Genomic DNA, 5,856 nt, shown 5'->3' with positions numbered 1-5,856 from the left:
GGCCGTTTTTGGACACGGTCCTAGTTTTCCTGGGAGATTTCCTTTTGAGGAACAAACCAGGCCCTGTCCCACATAGCTTCAGCAGTTTGGTACAAAAAAGCTACACAGTGGTACCTACGGATAAACTTACACTGATAAAAATACACTGAAAACTACTGAATACTGAAAGAATATTTTTTTCACTAAATTTTCTAGATTGTAAACTAACTGCAGGCTGGCCAGATAATGACCTCAACTTTTACACAAATCAAAACCTTTATAATTTGTAGCCTAATTGATAAATGTGTAAACTATAAGTGCTCCATTAAATAATTGCTGCTATAGGATATGTTTATGGAGCACCTATTTTATGTTGCTTGGCCCAGACATTCTAAAAGCAGAGGCTAGACAGTTGTATCTGTTTTCAGGTTTGGGATTAGGGTTTGAGAGGTTTGCTTGGCAAGGTCCTGCAAGAAAAATAAGGGTATTGATAGCAGCAATGTGCAATTCATCACTGGACACTACACTCTATCACAATGCATACTGAATGTAATGTAGAAGTTTGCTTATATACATGAAAACATGTTTGAACAACAATTTTGGGTCAGGTAAAAGTAGTTTTGTTAATTTGTCGCATTATTTTTTGCAACAAATTAACTAAACTACCTTTACCTGACCCGAGAGTGGTTATTTTTGTTTTGGAAAAAAAAGTTTTGTTGAATTAATAAAAAGCTCAAAATTGCAGTTACCCTGGAAACAGCAGATGTATTTGCATTGTTCCTTCATTAAAGATTCTATAAAACTGCTCACATCAGAGAGATAATAGAATGCAGATGTGTTAAATAATGCCATGAAATACACAAGTGCTAATTTTATTATGGCTATACACCAAAAACACTGTAAACACTGACTAGCGCCCATACCAGATGGCTTGTATAACAATTTGAGAAATATAGCTGAAACACGTTTTTAATAAAAATCTAGGTGCAATGTTCCATTGTGTGTATATAAAATAACATTCTGTTCCTTAGGGAAAAGCTAATCGTAACGAGTGACTGCATCCTGGCTGGTAAGCCAATAAGGTCAATGAAGTACGAAATATTGCCGCATCATTGTAATTATTTAATAAAGGATTTGTCAACAAACCATCAAACAGTGTCGATATTCTGTACATGTTAAATTAAATGTTAATTGTATTTTATCTCAACTGTAGTCTTCATAACTGAAATGCAAAACTGCACAATGTAGCCTAATTAGTTGAATGGTAATAATAAAAAATTTTAAAATCGAAGAGAATAAAAAATTAACGTAGTACAACACAAATAGTAGCCTACAACACAATTGCGATGACGTGGTTAGCAATCAGTACGTTTTAAATAGCTGTGGTACAGAATCAATTCAGTTTATAATGATGACATTTTATATTTAATAAAATTGCAATGCTATTGGCTAACCAGCTAAATACAATAATTCAATGAGACAGATATCCTTCTATGGAGATAACCTTTCTCGTAGTAGCCATCCAATGCAATGTTTACTCTATTTGCTGCTCTACTTCCTTGCCAGTGACACTACAGTTATTTGTTTTATGCATTTCTGTCCGTTGGAAGATAAATTAAGGACTTTGTTTACTTATAACAGACAAAAGGCTGTTTGCAGTTACTGATGGCTTCTGGAAGTGTTGATGAGAACACACTTAATGCCGTTTTATGGAGGTTAATAGGCCCAGTCACGGAGCTTTCCAAGAAACAATGCCGACTGGTGTACTCCGCTCTCGGCCACAACTCGGATGTGTGCCTCTTCTTCATACAGGGGGAATTCTTTGCTATGGATGCTCGCTGCGCTCACGCTGGTAAGGTGAAATCAGGCTGCTCAATATAGGCTACGTCCGTGTCGGTTACAATTTAAAAACACAAAATCCACGGAGTGTTTTTACAATCGGTTGTTATTTTACACTAACTTTTAAATAGAACGACAATGTAGCTATATAAAACGTTGTAAATATTAGCGATAACCTTTATATGAGAATAAAAGTAAGATTTACCTCTTTTGCGGTGTTTTGACGTTAAACGCTAAACGCGGAGAAAACCAGACGTTAGGGGTGGCTGAAAGCGCGTGCGTACGTAGGTTACCGGACTCTTTTCCCTGTTTTTTCTAAAAGATGCATTGTGTTACCTGCGGGATATGGAATCTTTATGTACGTATGTATCATTAAAATTTCAACTACTTCCTAGCCCGCCTTGCAAAATCAGCGACACCTCGTAAACACTCAACTACAAACGCTAATTTTAACCATTATAAAATGCCATTCGGTTTACGCTGGCGGGCCGTCTCCGCTGGTTGTCTATCTGGACAAGATGAACGTTGCATATGTTTCTTTTTATTTTAAATGTGGCTAAAGCAGGCACTTTGGAATACGTCACCACGTATATTCCTCCGTATAATAGAAATATAACTAAGGTGAATAGTCTGATACCTTTTGTTGTTGTTACAGTCAATTAAAACCCTTTCACCAGTGCAGTAACCTAAAAAGCAACTGAAAAAGCACTCAAAATCCACTTTGAGTGGTCCTAACTTTGTCTGGTTTTGTGAAACTGCACCAAAATGTGTCAGAAGAGTTGTACAGAACCCTATTTGTGACTATAACAGGGGGCCCACTGTGCGAGGGAGACATTGAAGAGGCTGATGGAGTGCTACAGGTGTTCTGTCCCTGGCATGATTATGACTTCAACATCAGGACAGGAAAGTCACAGACAGGTTTACAGGTGGGCCGAGATTTAGCGATGTTATGACGTGTCCTCACAGGCCAAATGCTATGGTACCTGAGCCAAAGTGTGCGTTTGAGTGTGCGTGCATGTGTGAATGTGTGTGCATTTGTGTGTATGGATGCACATTTGTGTTTGTGTGTTTTCTATAGGTGTACATCGTCTTATACAGCCTACATGTCTAGCTTCTGAGCTTCACTTGTCCCTCTCTATACCCCTAAATGACATTGGTTGAAACAACTCTGTTTGGGAACTGTATTGTGAATTGTACAGTTGTCTGTTCAGAAGCTACGGTAGCTATGGTGATGTTGTAACTGAAGGTGACTTTTGTCATAAAAACATGCCAATTCCTCATGTCCTGTCAATATCCATATGGCTGTAAGTATGAGTTTTATGAGGTTTAATTAACAAAATTAGATGTAAATTAAATTAGTTTTAAAGGTGAGGGGAAACACTTGTCCATTAATTAACTGTGAGGGCAATAGCAAGACATGCCAAGGTGTAGCTTGTCACATAAGAGACTGAACTATAAAAATCCCTATAGCAATACTGCAAAACAACTTGAAAACTTTAAATGAATAGATGCTTCAAGTATAGAAATAGTGATGACATTATGTACTATATTGTCTTGTCTCCATGGGGTCAAGCTGTAATCTGTCTTTTGACCAGCTAATAAATTGTGAACTTCATGCTTGTCTGTGCTGGCATAGAACATGGGCTGATTCTGTTCAGTGAGATTAAAGATTAAATCCCTCCAGTTCCAGCGACTTGTCTTATCACTTTCAAAATTAATGTACAAGCCTGTTCATTCAATTTCAATTGAGCAATCTATTTATGAACAAAAATAATGGCAAAAGTAACAAGTATAAGGCAACAATGCTGAAACCATGCCAAATTGCAAATTAACTTCAGTTTACAAAGTAGACAGACATTGGGCAGCCCAGGGGAGACCAGAAATATGTATTGTATGACACACAGGCAGCAAAACAATTGACAGAAATATAATCTATACTCATGTTTTTTATGTGTTTGTCTGTTTTAGCAAGAAGTGTATGAAGTAAAGGTAGAGGAAGGAGGAGTGTATGTGAAGCATGCCAGTCCACTGTCTCTACAGCCTTTCCCTCCAACTCCGAAGAGCTGAAATTCAAAGCTTCCACAGACTCTTGTGTTCTACATAAAGACCCGGCTCTAACATTCCTGGCTGTGTCTTGGATTTATTTTCAAAAACCCAGGTTGTCACAAGACATTCCTCACCTTATCTGCTGTGGCAACAGCCCTTTTCCACAGGAATCTGGCAATGTAAACATCCAGGCACTATCTAGAGAATCGTCTAGGGGGGATTGACATCACCTTGTCTTGTTTTTTTTTTTCCCCTCAAACTCTGGGACTGAAGCCATTGCTGACAGTGGAAAGAAAAAGTGATTGGAGGTTTCGCTTTGATCGTGACAATCGACTAGACACTCAACGTTTATTATATATCAGCCACTGTTCAACTTTAGGACTCTTAATTAACCTTCTTTAGTACATGGCAAAACCTCAATCTAACAACCATTAAAGGATCTTCAAAAATGAATTTTTAATGGAAGATTTTTGTATTGAAGAATTAAAATGCTGTAGATTTGACGAGTCTCAAAGCAAATGTATCAGCAAAGGTTAGCAACAATGTCCTTTATGCAAGAAGCAACTTGAGTTTCTTATTGATATGTCAAAAAAGATTTTACTGAGGCATTATATTTTGACTTGAAATTATTTTCTTTTTAACAAATAAGCTTTTAGTAATAATGCATTTTTTCAGACTGTTGAACAAAGCAAATATGTGCATCATAACATTCACCAGTGCTTATCTAACTAGCTGTTCACTAAAGACTGAAAAGGCAATGAAAAAGTGTTAAGAGTTTGACTGGATTGAACTCCAGCAGAGCAGGACAGAAGCACAGAAATCCTGCATTGGATGTTAATCTGGTGTCCTACCGGCTGTTTAGCTACACGCATCAAGTGTAAATACAATTGGTTTTTGTCCAGTGGTCTTTTTCTGTTTGTTATGTTAAAGGCCTCCATAAAATGATACCTCTGTGTTTCCCTTTGGTATTTGTGTAGCCATTTTTAACCCTGGCAGTGGGGCTGAAGTGAGATGGAACTCCGGCCAGTAGGGCTTTCCTGGAGCAACACAGGGAAACACAGTTTTATTGTTTTGCTATTATTTTATTGGTTTGGGAACTGGGCTGGTGACCTAAAGGTTGCAGGTTCAATTCCCCTGTAGCACAATGCCCTTGTACCCTTGAGCAAAGTGCTTAACCTGCATCGCTTCAGTATATATTCAGCTGTATACTGTAAAAACTGAGAAAGATGATTAAGTTGCCCTGGACAAGAGCGTCTGCTAAATGTAATGTAATTTTTTTTCCCCCTTATAATCTGGCAAACAAATTGGCACGCCTTTTCTTTCTTCCATTTTCACACATGTACATGTTAAAGCTGCTGGAAAAAAAGGAAGTAAAAGTGAGTAATATCATTTTATTTTATTTTTTATTTTCCTCCTCACACCTCGTTTGTTCTGTGTTGTGTGTTGAGAGTCTTTATTGGAAAAATATTTGTCTGCCATGTGGACACATATCTAATAATTCAATACATAGAGAATAATGTGCCAAGACAGTTGAGACGCAGCCGCGGCTTGTCGGTAGAAGAATCACATTTTATTGGCTCTGCCGTGTATAGCTCGTGTGGTTTTTACAGATGTTTAGGAGGCTTTGAAAGCGTCGCTCTTATTGGTTATTGTGAACCGTTTGGAGAAACCTTGTCTGCCATTTGCAAAACTGCCATTCATATTAATGCAATATTTTGCCGACGCTACTGTTTTACGGTTACATTATCTGCCTGACTCCAAATGTTAACAATCACTGTGGTGATAGTGGTTCTGTTTTACTCCTAGGTTTTCTGTGATTATTACTGTAAGTAGTGAGCTGAATTATACCTATTGTTCTTTACTTTGGTTGTCCTTCTCTGCTTGGTGCTAAGTTTCCTGACTAACATATTGTTGGTTTTATAGTTTGTGATCAAATAAATATATTTCCCCAGCCCCTTTGGGATGTTTCATGAAGTATGGCTTAACGCAAAA

General features: G+C 37.7%; 1 long non-coding RNA gene across 1 annotated transcript; it reads left to right on the top strand.

Annotated features, from left to right (window-relative positions):
• Positions 1–1,841: 1,841 nt before the first annotated feature.
• LOC135253026 (uncharacterized) lies at positions 1,842–3,810 on the top strand. The gene is made up of 3 exons (XR_010329518.1): positions 1,842–2,176; positions 2,629–2,744; positions 3,787–3,810. It is a non-coding gene; the product is annotated as an uncharacterized LOC135253026 (long non-coding RNA).
• The last annotated feature ends 2,046 nt before the right edge of the window (positions 3,811–5,856 follow it).

Source organism: Anguilla rostrata, chromosome 4 (genome assembly GCF_018555375.3).
Source record: "Anguilla rostrata isolate EN2019 chromosome 4, ASM1855537v3, whole genome shotgun sequence".
Classification (NCBI taxonomy): domain Eukaryota; kingdom Metazoa; phylum Chordata; class Actinopteri; order Anguilliformes; family Anguillidae; genus Anguilla; species Anguilla rostrata.
Note: the sequence above shows the minus strand (reverse complement) of the source record. Positions and strands in the feature narration are given on the sequence as shown.